At 42.9% G+C, this 21,021-nt stretch overlaps 1 long non-coding RNA gene across 1 annotated transcript; it reads right to left on the reverse strand.

Moving 5' to 3' along the window:
* Positions 1–1,590: 1,590 nt before the first annotated feature.
* LOC133103482 (uncharacterized) lies at positions 1,591–19,931 on the reverse strand. Its single transcript, XR_009703296.1, has 5 exons — positions 18,666–19,931; positions 17,183–17,260; positions 15,553–15,635; positions 8,497–8,642; positions 1,591–2,332 (listed from the first exon to the last, which is right to left on the reverse strand). It is a non-coding gene; the product is annotated as an uncharacterized LOC133103482 (long non-coding RNA).
* Between the last annotated feature and the right edge of the window lie 1,090 nt (positions 19,932–21,021).

Genomic DNA, 21,021 nt, shown 5'->3' on the forward strand with positions numbered 1-21,021 from the left:
AGCATCTTCATATATATCCCTAAGTGATATAATTTAGTTTTTCCTGTTTTCAAAATTTACAGAATGGAGTCTGTATAATCCTTTGAGTCTTGTATTGTCTTTTGAGTCTTGTTTCTTTCAATCAACATTTTGTTTGTGATATTCATCCGCACATAGCTGTAGTTTTGTCATTTTTATTATCATGTAGTATTTCGTTAGAAATTTACCACAAAACAAAACAATAAAACAACAAAAAAGAAACTTACTACAATTTCTCCACTTAAAAATTTTCTGATTTTTCCATCTTAATGTCCTCTTGATAGACATTTGAGTTGTCTGCAGTTGAGGGCTGTTAAATGCAATGCTGCTGTGAACATTCTTGTCCATGGGTCTTGGTGCATAGGTGCATGAATTTCTCTCATGTGTGTACCCAGAAGGGAAATTACCGGGTTATAGAGTACAAATGCCTTCAACTTTAATAATAATGCCAGCTAGTTCTCCAAAGTGGTTATACCTGCTTATATTCTCACTAGCAGTATAAGAAATTTCTATAGCTTTATCAACTCTTGGTATTGTCAGAGTATATTATTGTTTTACACAAATAGGAAAGTAGTGTAAAGTTCATTCTCCAACCTTGCCTTTTTTTTTTTTTTGGTAACATAGCAGCATCATTTTATTTTGAATTCTTTGATTGGATAACAACAGTTGATAAAAATCCCTATGATAAAACCTAATGACCCACTTCAGAAAAGATGGAGTTGGGCCTTCCTAGCAAATATGGCAGAGAAAAGTCCAACTTTGCCTTTTTAAAAATATAAAAATACATCTTGGAATGTATGCCATCTAGAACATATAGACATCGATTTTCATGCTTGCTTAACGTTCTTAGTTATGACTTATTTTCTCTACTATCTTGAATAATAAATCATTTTCAACATAGAGAGAGAGCTGTAGGACAAAGATGGCATGTATTCACAACTCATTCCTCTGTTCATGGCAAACATTACTAATTGATCATGGCACTCTTTCCCAATGAGCACAAATGTAGCCTTAGAATCCTTCTCAACTCAGTGCTCTAATACCTTACTACTCAAAATGTAGTCCCAGGGCTTGCAGCATTAGCATCACCTGGGAGCTTGTTGGAAATGCAGAATCTCAGACCCTACTCCAAACTTACTGAATCAGAGTCTGCATTTAAGAAATATTCCCAGGTAATTCACCTGCACAAGGAAGTATAAGAAGTGCTGGCTTAGGCAGCATCTACCAAATACCAATGAAATGTGTGTGTCCTCCCTATTCCAGAGGCACACTGCAAGCCTCTGTCCTTGGTCCTGTTCTTCCAAAGGGTTTATCTGTGCACTTCATGAGAACATAGGTGGCAGGCTGATCTGATGTGCCTACAGTAAGAATTCTAGAGGGGTAGCAGAAACACTGGATTGCAGAATCACGATACAAGCACACCAAGAGGGTGGAGCGAAGGACAGGCTCTAACCATTGAGCTAAATAAAATTTGACCAAGACAAACAAAAGACTTCATAGGAGCATATCTGAAAATAGCAGTGGCATATAAACATATATGTATGTATAATAATCATTTTGCTGTACACTTGAAACTAACACAACACTGTGTTAACTGTGCTTAAATTTTAAAAAGTAAAAATAAACATCTAATAACAACAACAAAAAAGAGAATAGCAGTGGCATGCAGTGTCTGTTATGAAACATTACTCTTGATGTCACACAGAAAGGCTGCATTCCAGATTAGTTTGAGACACAAAACCATGCTCTCCCCTCCTCTTATTAAGTCAATTAATGCACTAGAAAATACAGAGGCTCTGAGGGTACCCGTTGTAGTCAGTTCTCTTTGTTTAATTCAGCAGTCCCCAAACAGAACCATTTCTGTATATCACATATTAATATCTACAGGACTGATGTTATGGAACACAGTGTGGGAAACACTGGCTTGGGGTTTTAGTTTATGGTCTGGGCCATGAAAAAGACAAAGCTATCTTTGAAACACATTAAGAGAAGTACAGTTTTCAAGGAAAAAGAGAGGAGGCGCCTGCAGTCTGATGAGCACCATGTTGATTTCCTAGATTTACTAAAGAGGGATTCAAACATCTCCAGAGACGAACCCCAGGACAGTGGAGGCAAGCCACACATGTCCTACTGTGAATGTCTAAATTAGAGCAGATTTTCCTTTCCTGTGTCAACACATGACAGTGATGGGATGGGGGGCAGAAAGGTGGGGCAGTTGAATAGCTTAAGATGGAGGAAGCTCCAGGGGAGAACCACACCCTTCTCTCTCCACAGGAACTGCTCAGTAATGCTGGCATATGTTCACTGGAGCATCCTGTGAAAAAGGAACAAAAATTGGGGGATCAGAGAACAGACTTGAGACAGGTAGATGAGAGTTACAGAAAAGTGAAAAGTCACACAGGCCATATTCTCTGGCCACCATGCAATAGAATTAAAAAGTAAGAAAAATTTAGCCAAAATTTTGTTAACTTGGAAATTTTGGAAAAGCTTTCTAAATGATTCTTGTTTCCAAAAGGAAAATTTTTTTATTTATAAACTATTCAGAAATAAACAATAATTAAAGAGCTACATGTCAGCATCTTGGAGTGCAGTCAAAGCAGTAGTCAGGAAAATGAATACCCAAGGGTGCATTGATGACAAAACAAGAAAGACTGGCATTAGATGAATTACGTTTTCTTTTTTTTAATATAAATTTATTTATTTATTTATTTATTTTTGGCTACGTTGGGTCTTTGTTGCTGCCTGCGGGCTTCCTCTAATTGCGGCAAGTGGGGGTTACTCTTCGTTGTGGTGCTCAGGCTTCTCATTGCGGTGGCTTCTCTTGTTGCAGAGGGGCTCTAAGGTGCGTGGGCTTCAGTAGTTGTGGCACATGGGCTCAGTAGTTGTGGCTCACGGGCTCTAAAGCGCAGGCTCATTAGCTGTGGCGCACGGGCTTAGTTGCTCCATGGCATGTGGGATCTCCCTGGACCAGGGCTCAAACCTGTGTCTCCTGCATTGGCAGGCGGATTCCTAACCACTGCGCCACCAGGGAAGCCCATGAATTACGTTTTCAACCTAAGAAGTTAGCAAGTGAATAGTGAAATAAATCCAAAGGGAGTATAAGCAGAAATCACTAAAGATAAAAGTAGAAATGGGGCTTCCCTGGTGGTGCAGTGGTTAAGAATCTGCCTGCCAATGCAGGGGACACGGGTTCGATCCCTGGTCCAGGAAGATCCCACATGCCGCAGAGCAGCTAAGCCCGTGCGCCACAACTACTGAGCCTGCGCTTTAGAGCCCCTGAGCCACAACTACTGAGCCTGCACGCCACAACTACTGAAGCCAGTGCACCTACAGCCTGTGCTCCACAACAAGAGAAGCCACCGCAATGAGATGCCTGCGCATCACAATGAAGAGTAGCCCCCACTCACCGCAACTAGAGAAATCCCGCACACAGCAAAAAAGACCCAACACAGCCAAAAATTAAAAAAAAATTAAAAAAAAAAAACAGTAAACACAACAGGAAAAAAAAGATATTTATAAAAAGCAGAAATGAATACAATGAAGACAAATAAAACCCCTAAATAAAACTAAATACTAATTATTTGGAGGAAAAACAATAAAATAGACATGTTTGAAAAGTATTATCAAAGAAAAAAAGGAAAAAACAAAAATAACATTTGAAAAATGTTAATTAAGAACAAATTATTGGGACTTCCCTGGCAGTCCAGTGGTTAAGACTTTGTGCTGTGCTTCCTCTGCAGGGGGCGTGGGTTCAATCCCTGGTCGGGGATGAATAGATAAAAATAAAAATAAAAAAAAATTGGCACAACTTTATAGCAATAACTTTAAAAATTTGAACAAAAGTTACGATATTTTGTGAATGAAATACAAATATACAATAAACATATGAAATGATGGGAAATATAGGAAAGCAGGTTTGGTTTCATTGTAAGGAATAACTTCCTAACAAAGTGGAATGATTCATGAATGCCATGACCTATGTTGCTAAAGAAGGGAACATCTCAGGCTCAGATGCCTGAGAGGTGGACCAGAGACATGTCTGAGAGGTGGACCAGACATTGCTCCTGACAAGGAGCAATGAGGCTGATGCTTTGTGTTGGTGGGGACTGGAACAGAGAATTCTCTGTTTCTTTGATGTCCCTGATCCACCTCCCTTAGCAGTGTGTTGTCTTTACCAACAGCCCTTATTGTTATGGGCAGCAAAGTTGCTCTGATGATCTCCTAGAGACTAGCAGGCTGGGGACAGGCAGTTGGTATGGCCTGTTTGCCTGGGCCTAGAGGAGGCCAGGCAGCCAGAGCAGAGGCCCCTTACTGCCACCAGCTTCTCAGGCTCCCTGGACTCACACGGGGATACTTCTGGAATAATTGGGTTAAAACCAGGGCCTGTCTAATGACTGAGCTCTGGGGCAGGGCTCCAGCATGAAGGACAGGAAGTGACCAGCCCACAGACTGGACCACATAGGCTGTGACTCACTGGTTGTTCGGGTGCAGGTCATGCCCCTGTCGTGCCGATACTACAACTGTAGGTCAGCTTGGAGTTGCACTGGGGATAGGCGGTACCATGATGGGGGCTGGGCTGCACTGGAAACCCCATGCCTGTGAGGATCAGAGAAGCAAGAGCCAAACTGAGTAAGGGTAGCAAGAGGCCGCCATGTAGTAGCCCAAAAAATTTCCCAGGTTTGGCATTCTGCCCAGGCCTCTGCCCTCACCCCCTGCTCTATTCTGCCCACACACCCACACTGGCCCAGACTGGGAAACTTCACAGCTTTGCTAAGTTATGGTCAGGCTAGTTATGGCCAATAAACCAAGTAGGTGACACATCATTGCCAACGTGGCAGGCCTCCTTATGGACTGGGCTGGGACTGCCCTTGGGTCACTATGCTGGCCAGTCAGGGTGGAGTCATTCTTCCTTGGAGGACGCTGCCTTCCCTGATGGAGGATGTGAAATGCTGCTCTGTCCTCCTAGAGTTCTGGAGCATTCCAGAAAAGGCAAGACTGGGAAGCAGAGGAAAAGAGCATGTGTTTAAAAACAAATATGTCAAAACCCCAAACATAACCAAAGAACCTCCTTCCAGAGTTACACACACCTGTGATTCATGAAATTTACACCTTGAATGTTTCTGGGATCAGACAGAACATCACTGACTTGGGTTGGCTTTCATCACCCCTCTCGGACATGAGTGTCTTCATCTCCTGACTGACCTCTTTGTTTACCATCTCCTGACCACTAGGGTCCCCAGCTGCCAACTCACACACATCTGAGCCCCTGTTTAAAGCTTCTAGGTGCTCCCATTGACCTCCAGCCAGTCTTAGTTTGAGTTCCTACAAAAGTAGGTTCTGGATATGTGGTTTGTCTGGAAGTGATTCCAGGAAGAAGTGGGGAAGTGATACAGGGAAAGAAGGAAACCTAAGGAAGAGAACCCTGAAGAAGTTGTCTTGATTACCCAGGCATCTCACTGGCGAGAAAGCACAGCCCAGCACCTACTCTGCCATACCCCTGTTCCAGGTGCACTAGCGCTAAGGGCTGTGGCAGGTGACAGGTGGTACTCTTCCACCACACTGGCTCCATTCATCCAGGTAGAAGTCGAAAGCAGTATTTAATTATTGAGTGGGAGAAGACTTAACAAATATTTGCATAAAAGGATTTTGTTCCTCTTGGGCAAATAGCTGGCAGGTTTTGTTTGTTTGTTACTGTTTTTGTTGGTTGCTCTGGAGCAAGTGTGGCAGAGGAAAAGAAATAGACTTCTCAGAAGATGTATGGGATTTTTTGTTTGTTTTTTTGTTCTTTCTTATTTGTTAGGAGCTGACAATGTCTTGTTTCCAGGTGAACGGCAATGGAGTGGTTGTCAGGAAGTACTCAAAAATCAGAAGATCACATCCTTAGATGCCTGGTAAAACTTGGATGGTAAAATTTGAAAGTGGGAATATATTTGACTCCAGTCATTAGGGAATGTCTCAGCCCAGGAAGTATGGATCACTAGACCATGTGTGGCTTAATGCAGGGCAGGAGCAAGTCAAGAACACACAAATACACAGACAGATGCAGAAACGGGTGTGGAGATGGGGAGCTGGAGAAAGACTGGGACCTGAATATACATATAAGAATGTATAGATTCATAATTATAGCAATTATATATATGTATATCAAGATGAATATAGATACCAATATGTGCATATAGAGAGAGAGATACACAGAAAAGTATTAAGAAGTGTTATATATATGAGAGTTTATTTCCCTACATATGGTGAAATTGCAGGTAAATGTTTTTCCCTTTTGCTCATCTAATATATTCTGCTTTTCGTAAAATGAACTTGCATCATTTATCCAAAAAGAAAGTTGTGTTTTTTTTTAAGAAAAGGCTAAAGATACAGAAAAAGTATAAAACACTTTGTAGGAAAGGCTTCCGACTAGCAGACACATTTAGTTATCTCCCATCTAGTTAGGGTGTCGAGGCAAATAGAGGGCTTCCAGCGTCAGGAAAAAGGGGAAATTTTTAAAGCTATGTCCATGGTCCCATACAGCTAATAATGTACCTAGTTATGTTTTATTTCTGTGAAATTTCTGTGAAATTTTTCTACTGAAAAATGACTGTCTATGATAAATATCCAGTTTTCAACCAAGCTGTTTCAGGAGTATAGTAGTGATTCTTTGTGGGTATTCCTGATCCAAAAAGGCTTTTTTTACATGCACATTGCTTTCAGAATCTGTGGCACATCCTTTAATTAATGATAACACACAAATAGGTCCATAATAAAATGGATTCACCTTATTGTAAACAACTCTTATCCTTTGCAGAAGGATTTGAAATATGAAGCATCAAAAGTTATTACTAACCATATATGAGAACTAAGATGGTTGAGAAGAGGCATTGTATTAGTTGCCTGCTGCTGCGTAAAAATTACCATAAACTTATCAGCTTAAAACAACACCTCTTTATTATCTTACACTTCTCTATAGATCAGGCATCTGGGCAGATTTGGCTGGTTCCTCTGCTCAGGGTCTCACAAGGTTGAAATTGAAGTGTGGGCAGGTCTACATTCCTCTCTGGAGGTTCTACTCGGGCAGAATCTACTTCCAAGCTCCTTCGGGTGTGGGCAGAATTCAATTTCTTGTTGTGAGAGGGCTGAGGGCTTGTTCCTCACTGGCCGCTGACTCTCAGTTCTTTAATGCCACTCACATTTTTCTCATGTGGTCCCCACAGTCTTCAAACCAGGAATGACATGTAAAGTCATTCTTACGTGAAGAATCTTTTTTTCTTCTGCCTTCTTCTGCTGCTTTTTAAAGGGCCTGTGGGATTTGATCAGGCCTACCCTGATAACCTCTGTATTTTAACGGTTCTCCAGATTGGGAACTTTAATTAATAATTGCAAAATTGGACTTCCCTGCTGGCTCAGTGGTTAAGAATCCACCTGCCAATGCAGGAGACATAGATTCGAGCTCTGGTCGGGAAGATCCCACATGCCGTGGTGCAACTAAGTTCGTGCGCCACACTACTGAGCCTGTGCTCTAGAGCCCGCGAGCCACAACTACTGAAGCCTGTGTGCCTAGAGCCCGTGCTCCGTAACAAGAGGGGTCACCAAAATAAGAAGCCCGCACACCACAATGAAGAGTAGCCCCCGCTCGCCACAGCTAGAGAAAGCCCATGCGCAGCAATGAAGACCCAACGCAGCCAAAAATAAATAAATTAAATAAATAAATTAAAAAAAAAAAGAAATACATGTGTATAGGAAAGGCAAAGAAAAGGAACTCAGATTTGTTGAAAGTTTACCATGACCAAGCATGTGCCAGATAGTTCATGTACATTATCTTACTTACTCTTCCCTACAACCATAATTTTATGCCAATTTTACATCTGATGTCAAGTAATTTCTATAATTTCACACAAAACGTTCAACAGCAGACCCAGAAGTTGAGCCTCAAATTAATGGACTCCAGAACATAAATTCTTGACCCTGCTGAAACAAGACTGGGATAGAAGGTTAAGAGGGCTGGTAATTTTAAAAGTATTTCTAAAAGATTTTTTTACTGTTGTTAGGTTATCTTTTCAATAAAAACTATGGTTATACTTTCAAGCAACCTGGAAATTAATTAATGCCAAGTTTAAAAATTGGTACAGAATAGCATGTGTGCTATGAATACAATTATGTACAAAAATATGTTCCAGTGACAAAAACTGGAATCAAATATGAAACATGTGGGATTGTGTTAACGGAAAGGGCTGAGGGTAATTTTTCTTTTTTTTTCGGCCGCACTGCGTGGCTTGCAGAATCTTAGTTCCCCAACCAGAGATTGAACCTGGGTCCTCGGCAGTGAAAGCACTGAGTCCTAATCACTGGACTGCCAGGGAATTCCCTGAGGGTAATTATTTTTATGCATAATTTTTTAATGTTGCATTATTCTTCAATAACAACAATATAAAAGCAAAAGGGAAAAAGAAGAAAGAAAATTAAACATTGAAATTTAAAAATCTGGCTCACCCAAGCAGGAGCAGTGGCCTGCCTTGATGCTGCCTCTTATGTGTCTCAAGACGCAGGATTCACTAAGTTTGGCCTCTAAGTTCACTGGAGCAACTTTAGCATGGTGATGGGCAGATGCTGGCCACGTGCGGGTTTTCGGAGTCCTTCTGTAGGAAACCATGCCAAAAAGTAAACACAAGAAAGCTTTGACTCATTCATGCTCTTGTTCCCCCATTTTAGGGGGCTTGACAGGCCTACATTTGGGCTGTACAAAGCCAGCAGACCTTGGCCTTCTGTGGTCTGTGTTGGGACCACCTACATGCCCAGAATAGCCCTTGGACCACCCATCCTTGTGGACCTTTGTGATACTCTCAAGGGCAACTTAACCTCTCCCAAGGTCCAGGAATCAGGGTCAGGGATGTCAATAATAGGGATGCCCACAGAGACAGGGCTGTGAATGGAGCTGAGGCTAAGAAACAGCGGGAGAAACAGTACCGAGACGTGCCGAACTGCAGACCTGGGGTCACCTTAATTCCAGAAGATAGAAGCTTATCGTCTGAGGACATTCTTAAGGGGCTGCGGCTCTACCCGCTGAATTGCACTGCCCTGTCTTCAAGGTCCCTCCTAACCTGCCAAATCTGCTAGAGGGTACAGAGAAACATTTGGGCCTGGTACCATGTGAACTTTGTTGGCTACAAAAGTGACTTGTACATCCTCTTCCCATCTCCAGTTTGTTACACCTACTACCATGAAATAATCTTGCTAAAATACAAATATACTTATATCACTTCCCTGATCAAAAACCTTCAAGGACTCCTCAGTGTCTGCTGGATAGTCAAATTATTTTCCTAGTCTGTCATCATCTGACACTAACCAACTCTGCATGTACTTGGCTTCAGTCACATCAATCTAGTCAGCACCCCATTGAGGTAGATGCTGTTTCCTTCCTACCTTTGGGACTGTGCACAAGTCTCTCCACCTCTCCAAAGCTGACCCAGTTTGGGGCCTACACAAAAGTTTTAGTAGAAACAAACTGGAAAATGACCATACGTATGGTAGTTATCTTTGTTAATGTAGGAGTTACAATGGAAAAATGCCAATTAGAGAGCTGGAGAAAAAGATGACCCTTTTTGAAGATAATATTTTCCAACTGGTTTCCTGAAAACACTCCTCCTGGAGATGTCAGTAAGTGTGAATGCAATCTGTGTCCTCCCGGGTGTGTCATGGTGTTCATGAGGGCATCACAGAAGTCATGTGATTAAAACAACAACAACAACAACAAAAACCCCTAGCATTTAGCCCAGCATTTCCCAAATGAATTTGATCATGGAACTCTGATTTCCTGTCACACCTATTAGCATGCCTTAGAAGAAGCATTTTGTAAGATGTGACTGAGAAATATTACTTTAAGTTGGTCCTTTTTCACTGTGGCCTGTAAACCAATTTTTTTGAATCCCAGTAGTCTTTTTCCTAAATGCCCATAAATATAATATTTGGAAAGAGTCTTGGAGACGAGTTGTCTCCCAATATTTCTTCCCCCTTTCTTCCAGAATAACAATTTTTAGTTGGGCACATGGCTGCCAAGAATAAAGTCAGCTCTGCCCAGCTTCCTTTGCAGCTAGATGTGGCCATGGGACTCAGTGCTGGATTGTGCTCATAAAGAGAAGGAGTATACTCTCCCCCTCTTCTTTCCCCCTTCCTCCACTACAGTGATGGAATGCAGAGGGCTGGGGAGCCATATTGAATCATGTGGTCAAAAGCAACACAGAGCAGGAAGGGCAGAGCAAGAAGTGAGAAGGAGCCAGAGCTTCTGGCAACATGATAGAGCTGAGATGTTATACCATCTTGGACCTTTTTATGAGAGAAAAAAACTATTTCTATCTGTTTAAGGTGGTATTATTTTTGGACTCTGTCACTTGCAGCCAAGCCTATATTCTCACAAGTGCAGTTACCGTTTATTGTTTTGTCTGGCCAGAACAGAGCCACTATCATTTAGGAAATGCTTCCCTACTTTCTAACCATGTAGTTCTTGGGGAGTTTGCAAAACCCCATTTTCCTGTCCATGGTGATGGTTGCAGGGATGGAGACATGATCCACACTGGCCAAGCAGAACACTCTCTGGGATTTTTCTACCTGAAGCTGGCAGGGAAGAGCCTTTTTCTTTACTGGTCATGAGGCTGTAAGAGCATGAGCTGGAGCTTCCTAAAGATCTAGTTCTGAAATAGGAGCGAAGGGGGCAGGGCACAACCTTTAAAAGAATGACATAGCCTTGGGACATGACATAAATGGTTAGAACCAACTAGGTCCAAGATGGCGGACGAGACTTCCACTAGACCTTAAGCCTCAGTAAACACTCCTTGTAACACATCAGCATGCTAAATGACACACCCACAGGCGCCATGACTGTTCCAAGGCCGACCATAAAATGTCAACAAATGGGCGGTGGTCCAATTTCTGGAAATCCCCATCCCTTCCCCAAAATAGCTGGAAGACTCCTCCCACTCACTAGCCTATGAAATTACCCACCCTTATAAAAACTGACAACTCCGTACCCTGGTGCCTCTCTCGCTTTCTGAGATGGCCCACACTCTATGGAGTGTGTTTCTCTCTAAATAAATTCACTTCTTTTTTTTTTTTTTTTTTTTAAAGAGATTGGAGTTTATTTATTTATTTATTTATTTTTGGCTGTGTTGGGTCTTCGTTTCTGTGCGAGGGCTCTCTCCAGTTGCGGCGAGCGGGGGCCACTCTTCATCGCGGTGCGCGGGCCTCTCACTATCGCGGCCTCTCTTGTTGGGAGCACAGGCTCCAGATGCGCAGGCTCAGTAGTTGTGGCTCACAGGCCTAGTTGCTCCGCGGCATGTGGGATCTTCCCAGACCAGGGCTCGAACCCGTGTCCCCCGCATTGGCAGGCAGATTCTCAACCACTGCGCCACCAGGGAAGCCCATAAATTCACTTCTTACCTATCATTTTGTCTCTCACTGAATTCTTTCTGCAACGAGACATCAAGAACCTGAGCTTCATTAAGTCCTGAGACCAGATGTGTGATCTCAATCAAAAGACCATGGGTTCGGGGCTTCCCTGGTGGCGCAGTGGTCGAGAATCTGCCTGCTAATGCAGGGGACACGGGTTCGAGCCCTGGTCTGGGAAGATCCCACATGCCGCGGAGCAGCTGGGCCCGTGAGCCACAATTACTGAGTCTGCGCGTCTGTAGCCTGTGCTCCGCAACAAGAGAGGCCGCGATAGTGAGAGGCCCGCGCACCGCAATGAAGAGTGGCCCCCGCTTGCCGCAATTAGAGAAAGCCCTCGCACAGAAACGAAGACCCAACACAGCCAAAAATAAATAAATAAGTTAATTAATTAATTAATTAAAAAAAAAAGAAATTATTAAAAAAAAAAAAGACCATGGGTTCAAGCCCCAATCTGAGTTGCACGGTTCCAGCCTCCTTGTGGGGTTGATGCGCCAAGGTGAGGGAAACTGGAAAAGGGCTCCCTCGTCCCCCTTACTCTTGACTGTCCCTCTCGACACCACATTTCGCTCTTCTCCGTTCCACAACTACATTCTTTTTTTTAAAATAAATTTATTTATTTATTTATTTTTGGCTGAGTTGGGTCTTCCTTGCTGCGCGGCTTTCTCTAGTTGTGGTGAGCAGGGGCTGCCCTTCGTTGCAGTGTGTGGGCTTCTCATTGCGGTGGCTTCTCTTGTTGCAGAGCGTGGGCTCTAGGCGCACGGGCTTCAGTAGTTGTGGAACGTGGGCTCAGTAGTTGTGGCTCACGGGCTCTAGAGTGCAGGCTCAGTAGTTGTGGTGCACAGGCTTAGTTGCTCCACAGCATGTGGGATCTTCCCAGATCAGGGATCAAACCCATGTCCCCTGCATTGGCAGGCGGATTCTTAAACATTGTGCCACCAGGGAAGTCTCCAAGTCCTTGGAATTTTTAATTTCAAATGTCTACCAGATTTAGAAAAGCATATGTGGAGGTGACCAAGCCTTTGTATCAAGTTACTCAATGTGGCCTCTGGACCATGGCTGGTCCATGAGTTGCTTGTCACTGGCCCATGATGAGTTAAGTACAGATATTGACAGCAAGCATCTATAACCCTTTACAGCAATTTGTTGTTGCCACAACATCCAAATGCATGATTGGCAGACTCATCTCACTGAACAGTGGTATAAACCAAAATTATTAACTCATGACAATTGGAAGTTAAACTAAAGGTTATTCACTACAAATTATTTGATGTTTAGATTAATGTGCTTTAGTTTAGTGTTTCTTTAGATTAAATAAAAGGCTCTGGATTCAGAGAACAGAGAAGAGTTAGAGGGAAGCAACTGGGTTCAAAACTTCAATGTGTCCCTGCATCCATCCTGTCCCCCTCCCCCAGAAGCCCAAGCATTGACATAAATGGAGGGTGGGGGGTGGAAGGGGAGAGCTGCCAGCAGGAGAACAAGAGGTATCCTTGATAGACTAGGAAATTGGAATCAGAAGGCACCCATGCCCCTTCTCTAAGTAGAGCCTGGGAAGCAGCATATTTGTATCATTTCTTTGAGAAATGAAAAGGCTATGGGCAGAGCTGGACAGCTGGACTGGAGAAAGCCCACACAATTCCCACGCACCCCAGCATGGGGGTGGGAACAGCAGAATAATTTGACGTGTGTCCAGAAGGAGCCCAAAGGCAGTGACGAACCTGGGACACTCCCACTATGTAGGCACAAGCGTCACCTAACGTTCTCAGGTGCCCAAATGGGGTGCAGAAGGAGCTGAGAGACAGAGAACTTAAGAAACTGTGCAGCTGAGAACAAGCAACAACCCCACAGCTACATGTATGGACCAACATCTGAGGTTTAGACAAGACAAAGTACATCACAGCAAATGCCACTGTGGATACACATGGGCCAGCTAATTCCCTTCCCTGGTATTGGATACCTCCCCACTCCAACTGAGATGGCAAATCTGGCAGGAAGGGGAACTCTCATAATGACCAAGAGTAAATTTCGATCATCTGGTATATATAACAGTGACTCATGATTGAAATTCAATGAAATTATTTAAAAAGCAGGAAAAAAAAACCTGGAACACCTAACTTCTTGCAAACTTGAGTCTATGAGCTGAGATTCATGCCTGCTTTTGCTTTAACCAGAATAACAGGTGTTAGTGAGCACCTTGACCTTATTTCTGATTTTAATTAGAATGCATCTGGTATTTTACTCTATAGCATTTGCTGTTGATTCTTCATATTCTTTATTATGCTAAGGTCTATCTATTTGAAGCTGACCAGAGAGTTTTAATTTCTTTTGTTATTAAATCAGGAATACATGTTGAATTTTATCTAATGCCTTTTTGGCATCTATCAAGAGGGTCATATGATTTTTCTCCTTTAACGTAATGAAGTACATCATAGATTTTCTTAATATACCTTTGACTTTGCTTATTTGTTTTAATCCACAGCTGGATTTGATCTTATAATTTATTTACAATTTAAAAATCAATATTCATAAGTGAGATTGATGTGTACTTTTTAAAAATATTCATTTGGACAAGCTTTGATATTGGGGTTATACTAGGCTTATAAAATGAATACTGATGCTTCTAAATTTTTCTCATGCTGTAGACTCTAGAACGTAAAAATTATCTTTCTTGAGTGGATAGAGAAGATGCAGTACATATATACAATGGAATACTACTCAGCCATAAAAAAGAATGAAATAACGCCATTTGTAGCGATGTGGGTGGACCTAGAGATTATCATACTAAGTGAAGTCAGAAAGAGAGACAAATACCATATGATATCACTTATATGTGGAATCTAAAATATGACACAAGTGAACCTATCCATGAAACAGAAACAGACTCATAGAGAACAGACTTGTGGTTGCCAAGGGGGAGTGGGGTGGGGGAAGGGACGGAGTGGGAGTTTGGGGTTTGCAGATGCAAACTAGTACATATAGAATGAATAAACAATAAGGTCATACAGATTAGCACAGGGAACTATATTCAGTACCGTGTGATAAACCATAATGAAAAAGAATATGAAAAAGAATGTATATATGTGTATAACTGAATCACTTTGCTGTACAGCAGAAATTAACACAACATTGTAAATCAACTATATTGCAATAAAATAAATTTTAAAAAAAGAATGAGGGGGACTTCCCTGGTGGTCCAGTGATTAGAACTCTGTGCTTCCACTGCAGGGGGCATGGGTTCAATCCCTGGTTGGGGAACTAAGATCCTTCATGCCACATGGGGTGGCCAAAAAAAAAGAATGAACAAGAAATCACTTTCATTACAAAAATTGTAACTAAAAGGGAAAAAATAATAAAATATGCCTGGGGAAAAATTTTTTTTAATTACCTTTCTTGAAGATTTTGCCAAAAATTTTCCATACTATTGTCCAACCTGAAAATTTGGGCAACTAAAACCTTTGAGGACCCTTTTCCTATCCTCCAGAGTTAGTGGGTCTATTCAGATTTTCTATTTCTTCCTGAGTCAATTTTAGTAATTTATATTTTTAATAATACATTTCATTTCCATTTATAAACTCTCACATAAAATCGTACCTAATATTCTCTTCTCTGAGTGTCTACCTCTGAATCCTGAGTTTCACTTGAAAGTACAATTATGAATCTTCCTTTTGTACAAGTTTCCCCTGTTACTGGAAGCCTCTCTCTTCCACTTCTGATCCATTTTCTTTTGTGTTCCTGAATCTTTTCATGAGCCAAGTGCCTCTTCTCATCTTTTACCCAAAGGAGTCTGTTTTTGTCCAGTGTCAGAGGAGTTTGATGAGCTTGATCAAAAAATGAGGTTTCCTGTTCTAATCTTCTAGTCTCAGACACAGAAGAAAAGTCATACTTTCTCTAGGTTTATTTACCAGATTTAGAGGATGACCTGAGAGTGAAGAGAAGGGCTGGACCCCCAGCTGGGATAGGGAACAGTAGGCTAGACTCTCTCCCATGGCACAGAGAGCTGTCCAAGATCTCACCTGCCTGCATCCTCTCCCAAGGCCTCTCCTATTACAACCTACCAGCCATAAAGAAGCCTGGCAGTTCTCAGGCCACGACTGCTTTGTTGCCTCTTACCATGCTGCCTGTGCTGCTCCATCTGTCTGGGATGCCCATGTCGTGCTTCTTGACCTGGGAGGTACTTCCTCGAGTTTTCATTTCTATGATAAAAATTTAAGCCATACATTTATGTTTTGTGCACTTTTCTTTTTTTAAATTTTATTATTATTATTTTTTAACATCTTTATTGGAGTATAATTGCTTTACAATGGTGTGTTAGTTTCTGCTGTATAACAAAGTTAATCAGCTATACATATACATACATCCCCATATGGCCTCCCTCTTGCATCTCCCTCCCACCCCACTTTTCTGTATATGTATTATATTTCACAATGAAAAGAGTTTAAAAAGTATCTGTATATATTTTTATATTTGAAATTTTTTTGGAAGAATACAAGGGCACACTGTTTATAAAGGAGGTCTTTACTCTTTTATTTAATATAATTCCACATTTAAATAAATTATTAATTTTCAAAGCCTGAAAATTGGCCAGGTAGTAGGAAAACCCTGGGCTGAACCCTGGTGACCAGAGATACTACCACAGTCTTGGCTGTGTCCAGAGAGATTTTAACATGGAGCTGGTTCCTTCAAGATTTTGCTCAAATTGCATATTCTCAGTAAGACCTTCCCTGCCCTCTCTGTTTAATACTGCAGCCTACTCACATTTCCATCACATCCATCCCTAGCATCAGCATTCCTTGTCTCCCTTCTGCTCAACTCTTCTTCCATAGCAATTGTCACTTTCTAACTCACTGTTACTTTTTTCTGCATTCTAGGCAGAAGGAACAGCTAAAGCCAAGGCTCTAAGTTGGGAGCAGGCTCAGAGAAGTCAAGGAGCACTGAGAAGGCTGGTGTGACTGAAGCAGAGTGAACAAGAGGTAGAGCAGCCAATGACAGGGAGGTGAGGGGGAGACCGTGTTGGGCCCCATCGCACTGCAGGGATGCAGGCTTTTCCTGTGAGTCAGATGTGGAGCTGCTGTGGGATTTTAAGAGAAATGACAGGATATGACATATTTTAAAAGGGTCACTCTGACTACTGTGCTGATAAGTGAAGATTTTATGTTGATAGGAGAACATATCGAGATAAGAAAAGATGTTACAGCCACAAAATAAAAATTGCTTGCTACAAAAATAACACCCAGAATGTAAAACAGAGTCCTTAGACCTCAAAACCATGATAGCAAAAAAACAAAAAGTATAGCAGAAGAGCTGGAACATAAAGCTGAGGAAATCTTCCATAAAGGAGATCAAAAAGATAAAATATGGAAAAAAGACAAAAATATGGAAAATAGGAGAGAAAAAATAAAGACTAACATTTAAGGAAACAATTCCAGAAATAGGAAACAGAGACATCTGAGTGAGTGAAATTATAGGATGAATTGATTTCAGAAAATTCCTTTACACTGAAAGACAGGAGTTCCTAGACTGAAAGGATCTGGAACACCTGGTGTAATGGATAATGGGTGCTGGATAAAAATGGACCAACAATAAGACACATCATCGTGAGATTTCAGTACAGTGAAAACAATCCTACAAGCATCTAGAAAGAAAAATAATACCAAAATAAAGAACCTAGGATCAGAGTGGCACCAGACATCTCCACATATGTCACACAGGACGCCCAAAGGAACTACAGTCACATTCTCACCTGTGAAGTAGCATGAGCAGGTGGAGAACAGGGCAGCAGACTTTGGACAGAGCTCTTCAAGACGAAATGGACGAAATACTAGGAGATATATACAAATGGCAACAATTTGAATTAGTGATAGATACACAGAAAATTATGTAAACAAACAAACAAAGCAAGATTGTTAATTCCAGGAAAAACTAAAAGTTGTGTCAGAAAGGAGAAGTAAGTCATAAGTATCTGTCCTGGCTTAGCTGCAAATAAGGTCTATATATTCTTGGTAATGTCAACATTTAATATTGATCCAACCAAAATGACACAATTATATGGAGAAAATGGAGGGCCTGGAAGTATGTGAGTATCATGGGAGACGATGAGGGAACAGAGCAAAATCTCCACCTCCCACTGGATAAAATCAATTGATTAGGCCTAATACTGAAATATTGTTAAGTGGTAATATATTTCATGTGGAGATAGCAAAGTCAATACAAAAAGTTTCAGCTGGAAGAATTGAAGGTGATTGTTTCTTGGGGAGCAAGGGAAGAGGGGTTGCAGAGGACTACTGATTTTCATGACAAGCCTGGTGGAACCATTTGACTTTTTAAGGTATGTGCATTGATAATTTTGAGAAAAATAAAACGAAATTTAAAAAGAAAGCTATCAAAGTTCCTCATTCCTTAGCTGGTCACAACTTAGTTCTGTATCACTCTGGCAACCTTAATCCCCAGCTCTCCCAATGCCCAGCCTGGGCACCCAGACCACAGTACCCATTACCAGTTTGGGACCAGCCCAAGTTTCCCTCCCACCTGCCTGTGGTCTAGCTTGAGTCTTATCTCAGCCAGATGCTTTTCAGGGCCTGCTAAGCCTCCTTTCCTCTCCAATCCACTTAGCAGAGCAAAAACTTTCTAAACTACTCATTTATTAACATTACTTATTGCATTTGTTTAGCTAGTTCAGGTATAGATCTCTTTCTCTCTAAGTATGTTGCAAACTTCTGGAGGAAGTGGACATTCCCTTTTGAGGCCTAGCAAATGTTCATAGTGGGTGCCCCCAAATATTTCATGGACAAACTTAAAAGTAGAATTCAAGGTGAATTAATAGGCAAATTTAAATCAAAGTCTGGAGATAAAACAAAGGTTAAAGCTGTGACCAATAAGACACATGGAAGATCTAACTGTATCAAGATAGACTTGGGAATACCCTGGCGGTCCAGTGGTTAGGACTCGGCACTTTCACTGCTGTGGCCCAGGTTCAATCCCTGGTCGGGGAACTAAGATCCTACAAGCCGCATGGTGCAGCCAAAACAAACAAACAAACAAAAAGATAGACTTGTTTTCAAAGCTTGTTGTCTACTTTTCTGGTTAATGTTTGAGATGTTTTAATAAAGAGATATTTTGCCCCCGAAGTCCTCTCAAGTTTCAAGTTTTGGTGACCTGAGGCTTGGTAAGTAAATGTGGATCCACTCTGCCAACACTGCATGTGACTTCATGGACTTTGTGCCTACCTTGCTTTTCTAGACTGCAAAATCTGAATCTCTGCAACTTGAGAAGTTAACTTCTTTTACTGCCATTAATATGAGATGAGACTGGAGGAGAGAGAAGACTCCCTGGCTCCTTGCTGGAGGCAGGATGCAAACACCTGGGAGAGCAACACAATGGAATACCACCTTGAGTCAATGCTCAGAATGAGCAGGAGTCCTTGATCTGGGGCCAGCATCATTCCATGGCTCTTTTGGTCTCACTGTGGTTTCAGACTCCATTAAATGGGGAAAATACTTGGCATTTTCTGACATCCCCAAGAAGCAGACACTTAGAGCTCTCAGCAAGTCTCCTGTCAGTAACCTCTTAAGTTAAAGTGTTCAGATCACAGTCCAGGGGCAGGAGCCGGGAGCTATGTCCACAGAGATCTGACTTTCCCCCAGCTCCGCAAGGTCATTCGTCCCACCTGGGACGAGTCATCTTCTCAACTCTGCCAGGCCACAGACCCTCCGACGCTGTGTTGGTGATTCTGCTGCTGCCATCTTTTCAGTTGTAGGGGGATAGTGGTCCTGTGGGTGGTGATCTCAGAGCAAACTCGGCGGCCATCAATCCGAGAGAAAACCCTTTCGAAGGATTAGCATCTTGGCCAAGAACCTTTATCTCCCAGACTGGAGCATTTTCTAGTCGGCTCTTCCCAAGTTAGTGAGAGGAATGAAATACTGGAGGCATTAGAGACCCACGGAGACAGGGAGGAAAGCCAGCATCTCAGTGTTCAGGGTAAATTCCTGAGCCACCAGGTCTGCCTCCCCCAGAAACCGAGACAAAACATCCTGTCTCTCATTGGGTCATAAAGTACACTTTGTCCCTTCCCCTGGCCTTCAGAGCACCAAAGCATGCTTCCACTCCTGCCACAGACCTTCCCCACCTGTGGGACTTCTCTTTCGATTTCTCACTGCTCACAAAAATGGATCTTCACAAAGCTTTCCTGCATTGTTTCTGTGCCATTTCTATGAAGCTTCCCCAGGACACTGGGGGTTACTGTTTTAGCTGGAGAATAATGGTGGATGGAGGAGGAGGGGCTAACCTTCTGGGTGCCCCTACTCCTAGCCATTGGCGCTACCAGAGGAGGTCCAGTCCTAAAGGGAGGGGATGGACTGAGGCACGGGATACCCCAGATCAGTGCTTCTCAGACACTGACAGGCAATGGTCCCCCAGAGGTCTTGTTGGAATGCAGGTTCTGGTTTAGCAGTCTGGGGCAGGCCCAAGATTCTGCCTACCCAACGAGCTCCAGGATGCTGTTGATGTTGCTGGTCCGCAGACCACACTTTGAATAGCAAGGGGCAAGACTGAGAAGGGAAAGTGCAGGAAGAGAAGAGGTGCAAACAGGGTCCATGGGAGAAAGGGGAGGGAAGAACAAGCTCCAGGGAGAGGTGGTCTGACCATACTCCAGCTGCATCATCTCATCTGCACAGCCTTCCCTGCAGGGCCTCCGGTGGCCCACGTGTTGGCTACAGTGGGATGCTTTGGTCCTCCCCTTCCTCTCTTGTTCAACCAGAGGACTGGAGCAGCTGCATGCTGGAGAAGGGCAGGGTCTGGAGACCTCCTCACCCCCTCCCACAGGCAGCTGTCAGGGAAGGGAGCCCTGCCTTGGTGGGGCTGACTGCTGTGCTGGCTCTGGCCCCTGGCTCCGGGGTCGCTCCGCCATGGAACAGCAGGTTCTTCAGGTTGGCATCAGGGATAACAGATGAGCTCTCTCCTCTCCTCCTCAGCTTCACCCCAGGCACTACTCCCTGAAGCCAAAGGAGTGAACTTCTTCACTCTCAAACAGCAGCTTCCACTTACTGAGTGCTAGGCTCTGTGTGAAGCACCTTCCCACGTTGTTTTATTTACTCCTCACAGTTACTCTACAGGGTAGGAACTGGTTTATCCCTACATTACAAGGTAACTGAGGCTCCAGAAGTAATTTGTGCAATACCTTGTGGCAAATAAGACTCAGTCTATGCCCTTCCCACCCTGGCACTAAGCCATAACTGACCACACATGTGAGGCCAGGAGCCTCGGGATGGGAAATTAGATGACAGAGCAAGGCAAATAAGGTGAGTTGATTTGGTTTATGGCCCTTTGAAGCTCAGCAGAAAATCAAGGCTGTTCTTGTCCCTTTACCAGCTTCCCTCACTGCACCAGTAACGGACGCTCCTCTGTGCCAGCCAGCAGGGACACTGCATAACCCTGGAGGAGGGGACTTGCAGGTGGTTGTGAACTGGGCTCAATGGCCTGAGCAGAGGGTGCCACGAAGAGAGTTGACTCACCAGGGAGCACCAAATCTGTCTACAGAGTAGCTGGCCTCCCAGGCAGCTGACAGAGAGTCATTTAGGAAAGTCT

Source organism: Eubalaena glacialis, chromosome 13 (assembly GCF_028564815.1).
Source record: "Eubalaena glacialis isolate mEubGla1 chromosome 13, mEubGla1.1.hap2.+ XY, whole genome shotgun sequence".
NCBI classification, from domain to species: Eukaryota; Metazoa; Chordata; class Mammalia; order Artiodactyla; family Balaenidae; genus Eubalaena; species Eubalaena glacialis.